An 18,592-nucleotide genomic window follows, 5' to 3' on the forward strand; every position below is an offset into this window, starting at 1 on the left:
GGGGTGGATTCTACTCAGATTTGAAAGGTTAGGCACAGTAATTTTCTACCTGAATGCATCTAGGCTGCTTTTATAGCTCCAGCAAGTCCTGTACTTCTGCCAGCAGCCGTGGTTTATGCATACCTGGTAATTGACAGGATTTAATGTAAAAATTATTAATGGTGGTATGGAATAGTTATGGATAAGTTTCTAAGTGGCTACATTTGGCTATAAGCTGCAGTGGATTCCTTTCTTTCTTTTTTCTTTCTTTTTTTTTTTTTTTTCCAGTCAGACTTCAGAAAAATATGACTTTGCAAATGAGCTAGAATGTTCTGTGACCACAGTTCAAATATGCTGGTTTTCCTGAAAATGTTCAGGACATCCAATTATATTCCTGAGCCTTCCAGTTCATTTGCAAGACTAGAGGTAAAGTAGAAAGTATCCAAGGCTAAATTGCTCAGATCATCTTCTTCAATAAAGTGATCTGTAAACTCAATTCACCTGGGCTCTCAGCAGAATTTCTCACAGTGTTTGCCCAGCATTTTTTCATAGTGACCTCTTACTAACTATTTCATTATATCTTGTATTTTATCTTGTATTTTTTTATGCGTGTGAAAAAGGGTTGAAGGGTTTTTCTCCATAGAAAAAAATGACAGCTCTGATATTACTACTCATCATGGGTACAAAGCTGTCTAGGCTTATGTTTTATTATACCTAAATAAAGCAATAGAACATTTTTAGTGTTTGTTATTCAAGATTAGTTTAGTGAATGCTGGCATTCACTGCAATATTTCAGCTAAGAGGGACAAATTAACTTTGATTTTCTTTGGCTTTGTTTTCTCCACGTCAACAAAAGATTTAAAATCTTTTTAAAAGTTAAAATTCTACTCCAAAAATCTCTTCTCTAGAACCTTTTAGAACCAGTAGAAAAAATGCCTACTAAGATTTTAAGTCCTTCCAGACATATGCCTTTTTTCTATGGGGGGGGGGATTTAGACTAGAAACTCAATAAAATGGCAACTAGTGGCAAGCTCTAAATATCCCTCCACTCTTATTTTTCCAGAGAGATGTTTGATTTGTAAGTAGGGTTGAGGAGTTTGAAGGAGGCACTGCATTATTTACTGCAGTACTAATTACCATCCTAATTAATACTCCTATATATTTGTGAAAGGTCCTAAAATGTATTTCATAACATTTAACTCTTGTTTCTCTCTAAGAAACCAGACAAGTGGTCTGCACAGCCTGAAACTTACTGGGGGAGCCATCTTCAATATCCAGCGTCCTTTTTAGGTGGCTGTTCCTTGACCCCTACTTTTGAGTAAGTGCAATGTTGTTGTTTTGGATCACTTCTGCTTTGTCAGCTTTGCACAGCTGAGCTGGCACCCTGCTTGTGTTTTGCATGACTTCTGTTTCCCTAAGCTACATCCTTCATCTGTTTCTCCAAAGCTGTGCTCTTCTGTTGTGCTGTCCTTGATAAGAGTAAAGTACTCTTGATAAGAATAAAATTCTTTTCACAGAAAAGTAAGAAGTAGAACATTTTTCACTTGTTCTACTATCCTTATCAAGTGAATAAAATGCTGTTCTGTTTTACTTTCTACTGTTCTTATCACCTCAAAGCTATTTAAACTTTGGGGTTTGTCTGTATTATTGTTTGTCTGTATTATTGTTCTTAATTTTTTATAGGCCCCAGTCTCTGCTGGAATGTCAGAGAACATTGGCAGTTGCCAGTGGCAGCTGTAATGAAAGACTGGTTGCACACACAGCTTCGGTGCTGGTGCAGACACTCAAGCCCTGGGCCTTAGCCACTCTGTCAGCTCTGGCACCCTCTCCATCCATTCCTTTTCTGCATGTGTAGGGGCTCTGCTTCATGGCCAGTTATGAAGCCAAGTGCTTTCCAGGTGGTTTTGCAGCTGAAGTAAAGGCTTTGCTCTTGAGAAACCTGAACTGGGGCTTAAAGAGACCTGCTGTTGTCAATCTGGTATTTATATGCTAGATCTCAAGTGAGTTCTTGCTTCTTATGTTCTTTTACATGTCTTCCTGTAGCACGTTCCCAGTGGAGGAGAGCAAACAGACAAGGCTGGGTGTGCTGCATGTCCTGCTTATCTGTGTGCCAGAATCCTAATGGCACAGATAACAGCAATCCTAATGGCCAGCCTTTTATTTATGAGCCCACAAGAGACCTGATTTTAGCATTGCACTACACCTTCAAATTCATCCAGAAAAGCAGTGACTGAATTGTATGAATATTTAATTATCACTCTTTTAAAGTTCAGATCTTCAGAGGCTTAAAGAAATAAAGAAAACAGACAGTTCTGAACATGGTTGCATATCTGATTGGCATGACAGAACAGCTTGATGAAGGGAGAGCAGCTGGGGATGTTGTCTGCCTTGGCTTCAGCAAGGCTTCTGACACTGTCTCCCATAACATCCTCTCAGTAAGCTCAGGAAATGTGGGTTAGAGGAATGGACAGTGAGATGGATCAAGGACTGGGTGAATGGCAGAGCTCAGGGGGTCGTGATCAGCAGAGCAGGTCTACCTGGAGGCTAACAGCTAATGGCATTCTCTGGGATCAATACTGGAACCAGTCTTGCTCAACTTGTTTTTTAGTGACCCAGATGAAAGGATAGAATGCACTCTCAGGAAGTTCCACCTCAGCATGAGGAAGAATTTCTTTACATAGAGGGTGACAGAACAATGGAACAGGTTGCCCAGGGAATTTGTGGAGTCTCCCTTTCTGGAGACATTAAAAATCCGCCTGGATGAGTTCCTGTGTTACCTATTCTAGGTGACCCTGCCTGGGCAGGGGGATTGGACTGGAGGATCTCCAGAGGTCCCTTTCAACTCTAACAATACTGTGATTCTGTGTTTTTGTGATGTACTGCTTTTATTATCATTGGATATTTGCAAATTCTGCACTACTAAGTGAACAGCAGAGTTCCCAAGAGTGTGAAAAATTAAAAACTTCCTTCTGCGATACTCGCTTTGTACAAAAATAACAATGTCTGTTTGGGTACAGGGAAGTGTGATGTCGGCATGAAAGCTCTGACTGGCAGCACTTTTCTGTTGAAAACCCTTAGTGGAAGATGTGCTTTATGGCAGCAGATTGATACATTTGCCATAACTACTCCTTTATTCAAAATACGTTTTTGGCACTTCTTTGCAAGCGCAATAGTCGACTCTGTATTGGACATGATTTAGTATACTTCCACTCATGCAGGTAATGAGTTCTTAAAGTAATTTTCCATTAAACTCTTTCCAGTATTTTCTGTAGACCTATGAAGTTACAGTAGTGAGTGCTCAGAGTTGGGCCTTCTTACATACAAAATTTTTTATATTATTATATTGCAATATATTTTGCCATATTTTCTTTTCTGGACAGGGATAGGGAGCATAGCTCAGACACTGAGGATGGAAAACTACCCAGGCTGAAAAGCATGGCTTTGCTGTATTGTGTCATGGCTCTGTGACAGGAGATCCCTTGTAATCTACAGGCCTGTGGTACATGTTTAGAAGGGAAATACTATCTTTGTAGTATTTAAATTCAAGGTTAAATATTCAGATTAGTGTAAAGAGGTCTCCTTACAGCAAATGTCAGGATCATTTTGATTTTCTTTATCACGAGTGTCACAAAAATGTCTCCATTTTGTAACCCTAAATGCCACAACATTTCACCTGTTCAACCCTAGTGGTGTGACATGAAGCATTAAGGCATTATGGCTTAATGTGAAACATTTTAAAATCATATTTTTATGACCCATGTGAAGAAAAAATAGGTTCCCAGAGTGCAACAATGAGTTGCACTTGAAAGTTGGAAGTTTTCATACCTTTGGTCTAATGAATTTTATCTTGTAGTATTCATGAGAAGACCGTATACTTAAAGGGCAACTGACAGAAAATCTCAACTGAATTTTTTGTCAGATCTCTTTATCTTTTTCAGAGTACTTAAGAAGCCTTGGTGCTAGCCGAAACCAGAGAGTAAAGAGCAAAACAATAGAACAAGTTCACTATAGCCAGTTTCAGTGGCAGCACTACTTTTGGGGTTGGATCAGACTGGTTCTTATTTTTTCTGAATAGCTGAATAATTCACAGGAATTTGACACTATTCTATACAGAGATATAAGAACAAAATCAGTTTTCCTTGCAAAAAGAAATTTAGGATTATCACTATCCAGAATCCTAAGGAAAGTAGAAGCTTGTTGGCCAAAAACAAGGTGTGAGAGATTTCTTCCAAAAAAAAAGTCACAACAAAATTTTTTTCAATTCAAATACAACTCTAAACTCATCTGGGGTTTAGAAATCTTTTAGAAAATTTGTGGTGCATGTGGGTGAGCCAGAAAAAAGTCAAAGCAGATTTTAGGACATCATAAAAAAGCTTTGTGGATTTAAAGGAGAGGTATCTTTGTTATCGTTTTTGCAGTACATTTTCAGTATATTTTTACAGCAATATTTTCTAGGATAAGCATGTCTGTCATGCTTAATTGCATTTTCTTGCAAAGATAAAACTCACCTGGTTATGCTTCACTGGGAGAAATTAAGAGAGAAGCCTTCAAACTCAATAGAATGGCCTATAAAATTAGCTAAATTTTCAGAGCAAAGATTGAGTACAGTTGGCTCCAACCTATGTAAAAGTGACGGTGTGGAAACATGGGAAATCAAAGTCTCACCAAATCAATGGAGTGACTCAGGAAATATTGCCATTGAATTATGGTTCTCTAAGCAGGCTGCTCACTGTAAAAAAATTCTCTCTAGCCTTGCGTCAATACAGAAACAGTGTTTTTACTTTAATTCCACTTGCAATGACCTCAATGTTAAAACAGGTTTCTGAGGTAGAAACCCTGGATATTTCTTGAGGTCACTTTTTTTCTGCAGGACTTGTACAGTCTTTCCTTTGTGTATACACCTTTTTCTTTTTTTTAAACTTTCATGTATTTTCAGGAAGTGATATCATATGAACATGCTGGTAAAATTAGCCTGAGGCTTTTACTACATTTATATACAACAAAAGAAATCTTTGTCGGTAATTACTTGCAAGCATATTATTGGTCCCTTGTAATTGTGTGGGCAATTATTATGGCAGAAAAACAATAATTTTATGTAGTTATGACTAAATACCAGTACAACCCTCATATTATCAATAATCAGTGTAATAAAGCTGGCTTATTGTTTTAGTATTAAAAGGTCTCAGTATATACTTGAAGCTTTTGATAGCTGTAGCTGTGTTTCAGCTTAATATCATTTCTGGTAATACTGAGATAATAAAAAATTGCTGGCTTTCATATGATGCACATATGCTGGAATGGACAGTCTCTGGTTTTCAGGCTGTCTCATTAGTAAAACTGACATCTTCAAAAACATCTTGGATTTTAATAAGTCTCAGTGCCTGTGTGTACTCTTTTCTCCAGAGAACTTTCAAAAGATATCTGGTACATACAGTGTATAACCATTTTTTTCCAGTGGAGTGCAATGGGATTTTGTTTACTGGACTCTGTAAAAGAGACTTCTTTGAAATATATATATGCCATATATAATAAAAATAATGTTGGTTAACGGAAAGTTTGATTGTTTGTGGAACTTCAGAATCTGAGCTTAGATTTTATGTTCATGTATTTCTTTTTCTGCAATACAAGGATATTTTCTGGTAGTGGGTAATACCCAGTTTTGACAAATTTAGCCCTAATCTGGATAGTTTTTTTTTTTTTTTTTTTTTTTTAAATTTACACTTGCCATGCTTTACATTGCTCAAAGAGAGCAGATGGTGAGTACAGTAGCACAGACCAGCTTTTCCAGAGAGATCAGTCTCTGAGCACAGCTGCCCTGATGCTGAAGCCTGTCCCATGCCCAGAAGCTGCCAGCATGAGCACTGTGGCAGCTCTCTGGGCTTCCAAGCACACAGAGAGTTGGGCAGTCCTCACTGTGCCCACAGAAAATTTGCATTAGAGAGGACAGGCAGCTCCTGTAAATGGACATGAGCCTTTGCAGCCCGTGCAGCTTGTCGTTGTGCAGCAAGTCTCTGTCAGATCCCAAAAGAAATAACACTAATAAATCTAATGATTTGGGCTCAGGCCCACCACTCCACTCCTATTTAATCTAAAACTTTTCTTCTAGCACCACATTGGTATTTGGCCATGGTGCTAGCTTATGTCTGTTCTTCCACAGGTGAAGTAGGCATAGTAATGTACTTGTATCAGTTTGAGAAGGAGGCATAAGAAGGAGAGACTGTCAATTTGTAGCAAGACTAAAGAAAGCATGGAAATATGATAAAATATAATTCCACCTATCTTTTGTGGCTTTAATTGAAGCCAGGAGTTCACTTTGCAGATCTCCCCACATGACATATCACACAGTAAGTTGCAGGAAGAGGTAGAGGGTATGAAATGACATCTGAAGAGTTCCTCAGTGAAACTGACTTCAAAGCAAGCTCTCAAACCCAGCAATTCTGCCTCAGGAAGGCTTTTCCTTCCCAGCAGATCCTTGCCCAGGGGGAGCAAGGGAGGTACATGCCTGAAAGCAGCCATGTGCAGGTCAGGATACAAACTGAACTAGAATGTATTACTATTTCACTGCTGTAATTTAAGAAAAAATGGTGTCTTTGCAGATTCAAGATAGCTGCATAATGTGGCCTAAGTGAGAATATTCTACATAATTTGACAATTAGTTTTTCCCTTCTCTACCTACTGCTCATTTTAGTACCATGAATCAACATGCATGTAAACAGAAGTTTGCCTGAAAAGGTTTGTTCACAGTACAGTATTCCATATGGGAATGTCATTAGAAGAATATTACTCTCTTGCCATTATGTATAGTGAGGAGGTTTCAGAACTTTCATTTAGGTCCCTCCCATCCAAAGCATTCTCAACCCCTGAAAGCCACTGCTGGCTCTAATACTCTATAATAGAAAGAAAAGAAGCAATGAGAAAGGCATGTAAGAATGTGCTTGCAGTTTATGACTCTACACACATGCTGAAAATTAAATGTATACTTCGTGTTTTCCTGGATGAGGGCCAGAGAAGGCAGCTCACAGGATGAAGTCACTAATGAGTATAGTGTACAGCACACAGCACACTGCAGGGACCTTTTCCTACTCCACTGTATATTAAAGGAAAAGACTGGAGTCTTCCTTCTGTGCACTAGTGTTTTGCACAAAAGGAAAGCATGATCATTGAAGGGGTTTTATGTCATGACTCTGGAAAAGAGTCACAGGGACTCTGATAATAGCAGTAAATTGACTTGCCCATATCTCATGGGCAAACACAGTTAACACCTACATCCTCTATAGAAAAAGAGCAAATAGAGATCAAGCTATGCTTGTCAATACTGTACTACTTTTCAGTGTTAATGCATTTCTTGGGTTTTATTGTGTAAGTAAAATGACGCACAAATGGTCAATCACAAAAACTTGTGCTCTTTCCTGTATTCCTGTCATTCTTCGTTGGGCAATAAAAGTAGAGAAAATTGGCCTATCCTTTCCAAAAACATTAGAAACATATAACGAGGAAATGTGGGCATTTTTCGGTCAAAATGGAAACCTAGTCAGATTTGAGGTTCCTTCTGGTTGATAAAAAAAAGTAAAATAGTTTTGTTCATGTAATTTGTTCTGTCCCGAGGACAAAACAAAAACAAAAAACAAAACAAAACAAAACAACCCCAACAGACTAACAACCAAAAAGCCAACAACAAAAAACCAACCAAAACCACACAGCAGTTTTGCTCTTGATTTAATTTGCTTTCCCTGAATTACTATTTCAATGCATTATGGATTACATGAAGCATGAGAATTTGAGAACTTGTATTTATGAGAAGTTGCCAGGTTTAATCTTGTCCAGTTCTTCTTTGGGTTATTCTTTTATACATAGTCATTTGCCACAGCCTGTAGGCCCACAGAATATAATGTATGGTAAGGAACATGGAAATCATCTGTACTATGTTTTTATGTGGAGGGAGAAAACAGCATATAAAGAAAATATTTGAGGCATATCAAATACAATGCATAAAAGTAAGATCAATGGGAAAACAGGAAAGGAGACAAAGCATGTATGTGATTTGTAATTTAAGCAAATACAAGTGGACCATGAACCCTACAACAAAAAATCATGTCACTTCAATTTACATTGCCTATATTGAAATTGCCTCTGAAAATGCCAGTCCCAGAAGAAGAGGTATGATATAGAATGAAATCCTTAAGACGAAAAAAGTACCAAAGTGCTTCCCTACAGTCTTGATGAGCACCAAGGGCTACCCATCCCTGTCTTTGTTCAACTGCAGTGCCCTATCACCTGCCTCACAGAAATATCTTTGTCTGTACCAACTTCCTTCTCCTGTAATCCTAAGGACTCAGAGAAGTGAGGGGTAGTCTTACATAAAACAAAGGTTCTCAGACTGCAATTAAGTTTTGAAAATGAAAAGTATAATAGCAGGAAGAGGCTGCAGAGCAAGTGATGAGTCTGCACAGCAACTGATGTTCAAGTTTTTATTTTAATCTGATGGATCAGGCTGGAAGTCAGCACAATTACACCTTAAGAAAACATCTCAGCCTGTAGCTGCAAGGCCAGGGCAATGTACTTTCACCATCGGAATACTCCTTAAATTATTTTCCCACCCTTTCCCATCGAATTGCTCAAGTGCGCTGGTGCTCATTTGGAAACAAGCTTGCTTGTATTTGTTGTTTTAAAATCTAGTGCTTCAATTCACAGGTATCTTTATTCTTCTCTTCTGCTCTGCCATTTGTGTCAGGAACTAGCTTGGGGACAGTGACCAACTCTGGTGGTTGAAAGCCTCACTCTGAATTTGGGGCTGCTGGCTTAGGTGCCAAGCATGGACCAATCACAGCCTTGGACTGTCTTCTGGACAAAGTGTGAAAATGCTTCAACTTCAGAAACTTTGTTGTCCTTACAAAAGCTACATATAAGACAGAGAAAGAAAACAAATGCAAAGGGAAAAATTAGTGAATAAAAATTGTAGGGAAAATATGTTTGGGTATTTATATTTAATGCACTGTTTAGTTGGTTGATGTAGGAGTGGAAATTAGCCTTCTTTGTGGTAATACGTGTTGTAGGATTGTACTTTAGCTGCTGTTACAGAATGGGTCAAACTTTGCCCTTGGTGATATTTTCCCAGCTTTGTTACTGGCTCCTCCTTCTCCTGTTTACAGTCTGTTTCCAAATTCAAGCAGCAGGTCACATTTCCTTACCTGTCCTTTAGCCCTGCACAAGTCCCTGGCTGTCAAGTGGCACTGGAAAAGAAGTTTTTAACAAGCGTTTAAAGTCACCTATTAATAGTTTTATTTTCTTGTATTTTGATGGCAGGTTAGCTGTTTCTCAAGACCCCACAGAACTGCATGAAGGAGGTGCTACAGTGATGATGTAATTGCTGAGGGAGGACAGACACAAGGGGAAGACTTAATTCTCTAATCTTCCCCCTTGCGTGTGGCTTTCTCCATGTTTAATTTTTCAATCTATTTTTTTCCTGGCTTTAAATATTTTAAAATCATAAACAAATAAAGATTAGAAAAGTCAAACAGTCTGAGTCTGCCTCTGTGTTAACATAATGGATACTTTCATAATATAAAAGTTTATTTCTAAATAAGGCAAAGATGAGTTCTGACCACATAAGCTGGAGCAATAAAAAGAAAAAAAATCATTGCTGCTGTTGTCACTGGTTTGTTCTAGAGAGCTTTATCACCAGCTAGCAGGGGTTTGAGGCAAGGGACAGTTTCTGAGTCATGCAACTGAAATTGGTCAGCAGCATAATGCTGGGCCCGCATGAACTGTCACTGTAAGAATGAGTTAAAGCTCTTCTTCTCCCTGAGTCAGGCAGAAGTACACCCTTCCCTCTGAATATGGTCGTGAGCAACTTGAAATTGATGCCCATGAACTCAAAATTGAATAGATGGCTCCCATTTTAGTCCTCCTTTAGTCCTTTTTTGACTAAACCTTTTTCTCCAGAGCGTTTACCACGCATCTTGTATCACCCCACTTGCTTTTCTTGGGGTGAGGGGGAAGATAATATTCAATGCAACTGCAATCACCATAATCATACTGAATTCAAATTATACTGTCCACCTGTATCAGCCAGAGATCCAGATAGGCAGAGTGGATTTTGTGGCCCGTGAAATATCTGCAATCAACTTCTCTTTCTCTGTATCCAACACATCATTCTCTCTAGGTATTTTTTTGTCATCCCTCTCTTTGAGAGAAAAAACAACCTCTCTTTAAGATTTCTCCAAGGCCTTTTGATGCACACAGATCTCACCTTCACGATAAATCTTTTGTTGTGGCACATATCAGTTACTAGATGCAAAAAACCCCAAACAATGGCATTCTTCTCTGTGGTACTTACTGTTCCGCATACCCTGGCACTATTTTCCACAAACAGAAACATTTTCCATTAATATTCATTGGCAAAGCATTGTTTCTTTGATTATATGAGAAGATTTTTCCACAGATGGTAAATGAAGTAAGAGGAAATCAGACTCTGCTTTGCAAATCATACAGCCCTGGACCTGGGCGGGGGATGGAGCTGCAGCGTTTGTCCCAGCCATGGGAGCCTGTGTCTGTGGAGTTCCCTTGTTCAAATGTCGGCAGAGCATTATTGATTAGCACCTGCTCCCCACGTTCAAGTGGGACATTGTGAGTTTATAGATTGCAATGTTTCCTCAGGTGCAAGAACTGAGGTGGTGTGTTTGCACAGTTATTGTTAAACTGGGAATGAAATTAATTCAAATGACTTGTGAATCTCCAGGGAGGCAGGAAATGGGAAGTACCAATTTCCATGAGGTAGAGTACACTTGGCCAAAATGGGTTCTTGCTTACATCTCAGACTTTTTATCAGTTCCAGGACCCTGCAGAGATGGCAGTGGAGTCAGAATCTGTCCCAGAGTCTATTTGCCTCAGCTCATGTCCCAGTATGAATTGCTGTTTGGTTCCCTTGCTTTTCTCCCCCTGCAAATTTTCTCCTCTTCTGTTTTAATTCCAGCTAACTTATTTTTGGCCTGTGTACAGTGGGAAGCTATCCAGACTTTTTCCACAGACTTTATTCTCTGCACCGGCAATCACAGCTGTCATGACTTCATAACTATGAAACAGTACTGCAGGCGGGGGTAACAGTCCCTGAATTGTATTCGTCTGGCAGGAGATACAAAGTGGCAAATGCAACCTGTGTAATTCTTGACCACATGCTGTGTTATTGCAGAAAAACACTTTTATCATGCACACAAATCACTTCTTTTTTTTTTTTTTTTTTTTTCCTTATTTCATTTTCCTTTAGCTCAGAAGGTCAGTATTTTCAACACACTCTAACCACTAAAGAAAAAATGTGCTCAAAAATAAGTCCATAAATAAGAATTGGTTATACTGACTTGAACTAAGTGTCTGGAGTAACAAGCTGGTCCTCTAAAGGCCATGGCAAAGCTCCCACTGACTTTATTTGGGGCAAGAGTTCATTCCTAACTTTCATTTTCCCTGCATTAAATGTGATGTTGGTACTATATTTTGATGAAGGATGCGTGAAGACCTGCTTACACAGCAGTATTATATATTATATTTTCCTGTTGTCAGTGGAAACTGTCAGAAAATAATAATATGAAGAAATTACAGTTACTGGTATTGCTGATTCTTCTTCTTATGTTTTCCTGGACATTAACCTATGATCAAAGTTATGATAACCAATAATGGCAAAAGGGTCAGAAATACTTCATCCACAGTAATTAACTGTACCACCACAGGGGCAAATTGAACACTGAAATACTTTTCATTTGCTGACATGCTAGAGTTCTGAGTTAAACAAGAATCAGCAGTTTTCAAATTATTAAAATTAATGTATCTATAAAAAAAGTATTTTTGCTTTTTCATTTGTATAGCTATAGTTAGCAAAAAAACCCTCCACTTAATTTTACTATTGCAATGACACAAGTGATCATCTGTAGACAAAAGTCCTTTGTAATATTTCTTTTAAATATTTATTTTAGATTACAACTGCCTTGGCTGAGGAAATATTTTGCAGCTATAACATGCTGATTGTACAGTTGCTGAGGAACACACGTAACAGCAAGGTTGAGGTTTTACAGGCTCCACAATAATGTCTAAGCTATTAAACATCAACCAACAGCAGGCTTTTTTTGCCTAACCTGAGAGGTCTGCAGAGACAAGCCATAAAATATAGCCCTGTACAACATGTCATCCACAGGGGCTATACTGAGCTTTTGGACTACACTCTTCATGGTTAACACTGATGTGTAATATCTGCTAACAGTGTTAGTGCAGATGTCACCAGTGGAAGAAGACATTCAATTCCTTTGGTATGAGCACAGAGTGAAGCAGCTCAAAAGGGTAATACTTGTGAAGCCAGGCCTAAGATTGTTTCCAGTATGCTAATCAAGCACTCCCAGGTTTGGCTGTTTTTTAAGAACTTACTAGAAGAATCACCAACACAGACCATAATGGAAAATCCCTTACTAGACAGGAACAACAGAAGTGAAGCACAAAAGGCAGACTTGAGGATTCAGAGGCTGCAAAAGACACTTTAGTTCAGGTCATAGCCGGGAAATCCAGCCACTAGTGCAAAGAACAGAAATGAGAATGAATTGAAGAAGAGAGTCCATGATTTCTTTTGTCTTCAGCTTATCAATTGCTTATCTGGGGTCAGCAAGCAAGCTCTCAAGCCGAATCACAGACTGTGCCTTGCAGTATTGGGGTGGTAAAAGTAAGTAGAGTAAGATATCACTGAATCAACCATGCTGGAAAAGACTTCCAAGATCAAGTCCGACCTATGACCCAACATCATGTTGTCTTCTGGCACTCTCACTGATTGCCACATCCAGTCTTTCCCAGACACCTCCAGGTACGGTAACACCATGACCTCCCTGGGAAGATGATTCCAATGCCCAGTCACCCTTTCTGTGCAGAGCTTCTTCCTAATGTCCAACCTCACCTCCCCTGGTGCAGTTCAAGATGTGTCCTCTTGTCCTGTTTCTGGTTGCCTGGGAGAAGAGACCAGTCCCCCTTGCCTGCACCCTCCTTTCATGTAGTTGCGGAGAGTGATAAGGTCTCCCCTGAGCCCCCTCTTCTCCAGGCTGAAGAGCTCCAGCTCCCTCAGCTGTTCCTTGTAGGGCTTCACCAGCCTTGCTGCCCTTCTCTGGATATGCTCCAGCATCTCAACATCCTTCCTAAATTGAGGGGTGCAGAACTGGACACAGCACTCAAAGCCTCACTAGTGCAGGGGAAGAATGATCTCCCCACTCTTGCTGGCCAGACTATTTCTGATACAGGCCAGGATGCCACTGGTGTTCTCAGCCACCTGGACACAGCTGGCTCTGGTCAGCCTGCTGTCCATAAGTACCAGGTCCCTTTCTGCCTGGCCTCTGTCCAGCCACTCTGATCCCAGCCTGTAACACTGCAGGGGGTTATTGTGGCCAAAACACAGGACCCAGCACTTGGTCTTGTTGAACCTTATATCACCGGATTTGGCCCATCTATCCAGCCTGTCCAGGTCCCTCCGCAGAGCTCTCCTTCCCTCCAGCAGATTGATATTCACACCCAGCTAGGTGTCATCAGCAAATTTGCTAATGGTAGGCTTGATCATCTCATCCGTATACTCCCATGAAGGACAGATTACCCATTTGTTCTGCAGTTCTGTGTCTGAAAAACAATTGCTTCTCAAAGTCTTACTCTCAAATGGGCTTTGGATACTGTACACCATGGTCTGGCCTCAGGACCATGCATATTGTATTTTCCATAATAACAAGCCTATGTGGAAGTTCTTTACTAAAGTAGGAGCACTGTCTCTCGACAAAGAGAATTTTCTGCTGGCAATCCTGTTTTCATTTCATCAGTCCTAAGAAAACAAAAAGCTAGACTGATTGCCTTGACCAGAGCAAGTTTTATCTTAATTGTTGCACATGCACTTATTCCAGCAAAACCATGTTTCAAGTTTCTGCACATCATCCAGCTGATTTCCTTCCTTCTTTCCTATAGACTGTACTGTATTTTAAGAAATATTATCTGCAGCACTGGTGACTGCAGCCACTATTGGTGGGCTAAGAAATTTGTAGCTGAAGCAACCAGATACCTCAACCTATATACTCACCTATGCAACACAGACCCCATGGTACCTTCTGCCATGGAAGATGGGGAAGTCATTTGAAAAAATCATTTCAGCTTCACCAAGGGCAAGTCCTGCCTGACCAATGCAGCAGCCTTCTATGGTGGAGTGACTGCATCAATGGACAAGGCAGTGTTACACATGTAACTTACCTGGACTTCTGTAAAACCTTTGATATGGTCCTCAACACATCATTGTCTCTAAACTGGAGAGGGAGGGAATTGATGGGTGAACTATTAGATGGATTAAGAAAGTGATTATGTGACATCCAGAGGGCAAATGGCTCAGGACCCAAATAGAGATCAGTGGCAAGAGGGCAGGGCTCTGCATTAATACCAGTGTTATTTAACATCTTCAATAATGACATAGAACAAAGGGCTCAAGAGCACTCTCAGCAAATTCACAGGTGACACCAAGCTGAGTGGTGCAGGTGACACACCAGAAGGACAGGATGCCATCCAGAGAGACCTGGATAAGCTCAAGAGCTGGGCCCATGGGAATCTCATGAGGTTTAACAAGACCAAGGTGCTGCACCTGGGTCAGGTACACCCCTGGTCCCAGCCCAGGCTGGGGATGAACAGATCAGAGCAGCCCTGTGAGAAGGACTTGGGGGTGCTGGTGGGTGAGAGGCTGGACATGACCCAGCCATGGGCACTCCCAGCACAGAAACCAAACGTGTCCTGGGCTGCATCCAGAGCAGCGTGGGCAGCAGGGGAGGGAGGGGATTCTGCCCCTCTGCTCTGCCCTGTGAGACCCCAGCTGGAACCCCGCACCCAGCCCTGGGTGCCAGCACAGGGAGGATGTGGAACTGCTGGAGGGAGTCCAGAGGAGGGACACCAAGGTGATTAGAAGTATGGAGCACTTCTTCAAAGAAAGACTAAGATAATTGGGATTGTCCAGCCTGCAAGAGATGGGTGGCCTGTGATCTTCCAGCCCCTAAAGGGGCCCTACAAGAAAGATGAAAAGAGACTTTTTACAAGAGCATATAGTGATAAGACAAGGGGAAATGGCTTCAGATTAAAGAGAGTAGGTTTAAATTAAATATTAGAACAAAATTAATAAATATGAGGATGGTGAATACTGGAACAGGTTGCCCAGGAAGTTGTGGATGACCATTCCTGGAAGCATTCAAGGCAAGGCTGGATGGGGCTTCAGCAACCCAGTGAAAAATGTCTCTGCCCATGGCAAGGGAGGTTTGAAACTACATGACCCTTTCTAAATATAAGGTCTCTTCCAACCCAAGCCATTTTATGGTGTCAACCCTGTGCCCTCTACTTCATACTTGATGAAGATGTCATACAACTAGACCTCTGTAAACCACTGATAAAGTCCCCCTGCTGACATTGTTTTTTCTTAATTGGAGAGATATGAGTTTGACAAGTGTATTGCTGATGGATTAGGAACTGTCTGGATGACTGTCTTGAGAGTTACAGACAATAGATCCATGTCCAAGTGGAAATATGTAGTGACCCTGAAGGGTCTGTACTGAGCTAAATGCCACTTAAAGTTTGCATCAGTGACAGATGGTGGAATCAGGTGATTTGCTGAAGGTGCCTTCAGCAAGACTGTAGATGACACCAAACTGAGTGGTACACTTAATTCACTGTAGGGAGAGATATTGTCCAGAGCAACACTGACAGATGTGTGGAGTAGGCCTGTGTGAACCTCATGAAGTTCAACAAGGTCAAATTCAATATTCTGCTTGGTCAGGGCATTCCCCAGCATCACTATAGGCTGAGGGATGAAGGGATTGAGAGCAGCCCTGCAGAGAAGAACCTGGGGATACTGGCAAACAAAAACTGAACATGACACAGCAATGCAATTAGCAACCCAAAAAGCTAACAGCATCCTGGGCTGTATCAAAAGATGTGTGAGCAGCAGGACATGGAAGGTGATTCTGCCACTGTGTGCTGCTCTCACATGACCCAACCTGGAGTGCTGCATCCAGCTGTGGGGCTCAGGATACAGGAAAAACACAGACCTGTTGGAGACAATCCAGAGGAGTGCCTTGGAAATGATTAGACATATGGAACACCTCTCCAATGAGCTAACACGTGTATATAAATTCAAAATAGGACTGTGGCAAAATCAGCCCATAATTCCTAAAGAATTCAATGCAAGCTCCAATAAGTGGACAACCCTTCCTGTGCTTTTTCTCATTTTGGTAGCCATGTTATAGTTAATATGTCTGACTTTGATCCCATTCACTTTTGTTTGTTATGGACATATAGTGTTGTATCTCTCAGTAGGGCATTTTCATGCCATGTCTTCTTGCTCTGTAACACGTAATGTTGAAATCTGGATCATCAAAAATTGCATAAGAAAGTGAGAGTGACAGATTGTAAGAAAGGACAGCTACACTGCATTCAAAGTGTAGGGAAAAGTTTGTTCTATTAGCAAACAGCTGTGATGACACTTTTCTGGATGTAAATGGGGTAAAACTCCCTCATTTGTGTATTTTTAAATTCTTTTTATATTAGGTAATTGTGCTATCCCTGTGTTTTTTACAGCAGAATGTCAAAGAAATTAGATGTGGAAAAACGTTTCCCTCATCTTCCCAATCACCTGACTATTCCTAAAACTCCCTCTCCCTTGTCTGCAATCTGGGTTTTATTCCAGCCTTTTACATTTAATGCATATTCTGTATTAAGTCAAAAACCAGAGATCACCAGTCTCCAGTTTATTTCCTCCTCCTAATGTAGCAGTTGATTGCTTGCAGTTAAAATCTCCCATTACTGCCACTTGGCCTCTTTTACATGCTTTTTTATTTGTACAGTCATTTCACAGAAGATAAATCACAAATTAGCAAACCCAGAGCACTGATAGCACAGTGCTCTTTAGTGGGCCATCAGCATGAGAAACAAGATATATGTCTGTAGGTCTGCCCCTGTGCTGCTCTGCAGCCTTGCTAGCAGAAGGGTACAGCAGTGGGAGAAAGTAATTTGAAAGTCTGCCTAAATGTGTTCATTATCTATTTAGTATTACTTTGCATTTACAGGCACATAGCTCTAAAGGTATGATAGGTACTACCCTCCTCCCTCCATTTTTAATATGTTTTCAGATGTTTGCAGTTGCCTTTTGTTGGGTGCCTGTTTCCAGGCATTGACTTCTGAAAAGACAACTTTTTTTATAACAACACTATTGGCATTCCAATAAGGAAAGGCTGCTAGGGTTACAGTTGTTCATCCTGGAAGACTGAAGTCTCCAGGGTGACCTGGTTGTGATCTTTCAGTACTGGAAGGGGTTTTATGGGAAAGACAGGGACAGGCCTTTTAGCATGGCTGGAGAGATATGACAAGGGGTGTTGGTTTTAAGCTGACACAGGGTAGATTTGGACTACACAAACAGAAGAAAGTTTTTACAATAAGATGAGCATTTTAATTTGGTACAGTACCATCAAGGATAAGGTGTAAAAAATTCCATGAATAAACAAAACTGTGTGTTCTGCTAAGTAGAATTTTCTGTTATTTGTAATGTATAGCTCTGTGCTAAAATGAAAGAAGACAGCTTCCCAGCAACATTAAAGCTTTCAGCAAAACTGCTCTCCCATCATCAAGTTTCCCTTCATTTAATTTTGTTTCAAAGTTATTGTTGTTTCCTATCTCTGCTACCAGCTTCCAGAGAACCCAAACCAATAACAAGGTGCTGTTGCCTGCAAGACACCAGGCTGCCTTAAATTCAGCTGCTTTCTCTGCAGGTCCAGAGCATTCTGTAGAGAGACTAATAAAGTTAAAAGCCCAGTGATTCCACTTTGAAGAGTTTGGTATTGTGGGAATGTCAGTCTGACAGCATTCCATAGAGATATGTAGATGACTGGAGTCCCCATGAGGGAGCCCAGATATATAAGAAAGCCTCCCTATATACATGGACTTGCTCTAATTCAAATGTGGCTTTTCTAGATTTAATTTTGTGTATCACACTAGCCTCGGGGAAAAAAAAAAATTAAAAAAAACCCCAACCCTGAATCAAGTAACATAATCTTGCAGAGAAAGGAAAAAGGCCCATTACCACTGATGAGAAGTATACAGAACTCCTGGGATGGGGTAGTACAAAAATAATTTAGGGGAAATAGGATGTTTTTGAAAGGATCCCAAGGTTTTTTTCAGATATTTAATTATTTCTCAACTTTTGACATGTCTTAATATAAGGGCCTGAAAAGATGCAAAAGACTGAATTTCAAGCCCCAGAATTTCTGTGGTTTTAGGTCTGCAGAGCTTCTGTGAATACCAAGATGGGAGAAGGCTGCCTACCACCTTTTATTCACTAAATACTTCTTAGGGAGGCAGAAGACATTACTGATTACTAGCATGAGTATTTGTTCTGTAATAAAACTACACAGAAATTACTTGCTAGATGCTGCAAAAGGAAGTGGATTGATTATCTACATGCACACATCTTGAATTTAGGCTTGGCTGGTTAGAGAGCATGAGAAGGATCAGATAGGGAAATTGGCATTACAAAAAACAAAGCTATTGTATTCAGCTCTGCCATATATATCTTCACCCTTTTGTGCCATTA

The 18,592-nt window shown here is 40.3% G+C and overlaps 1 long non-coding RNA gene across 1 annotated transcript; it reads left to right on the forward strand.

Annotated features, from left to right (window-relative positions):
- Positions 1–1,193: 1,193 nt before the first annotated feature.
- LOC306814819 lies at positions 1,194–9,494 on the forward strand. Its single transcript, XR_013777254.1, has 2 exons — positions 1,194–1,297; positions 9,283–9,494. It is a non-coding gene; the product is annotated as an uncharacterized lncRNA (long non-coding RNA).
- The last annotated feature ends 9,098 nt before the right edge of the window (positions 9,495–18,592 follow it).

Source organism: Erithacus rubecula (genome assembly GCF_903797595.1).
Source record: "Erithacus rubecula genome assembly, contig: SUPER_Z_unloc_2, whole genome shotgun sequence".
Taxonomy (NCBI): Eukaryota; Metazoa; Chordata; class Aves; order Passeriformes; family Muscicapidae; genus Erithacus; species Erithacus rubecula.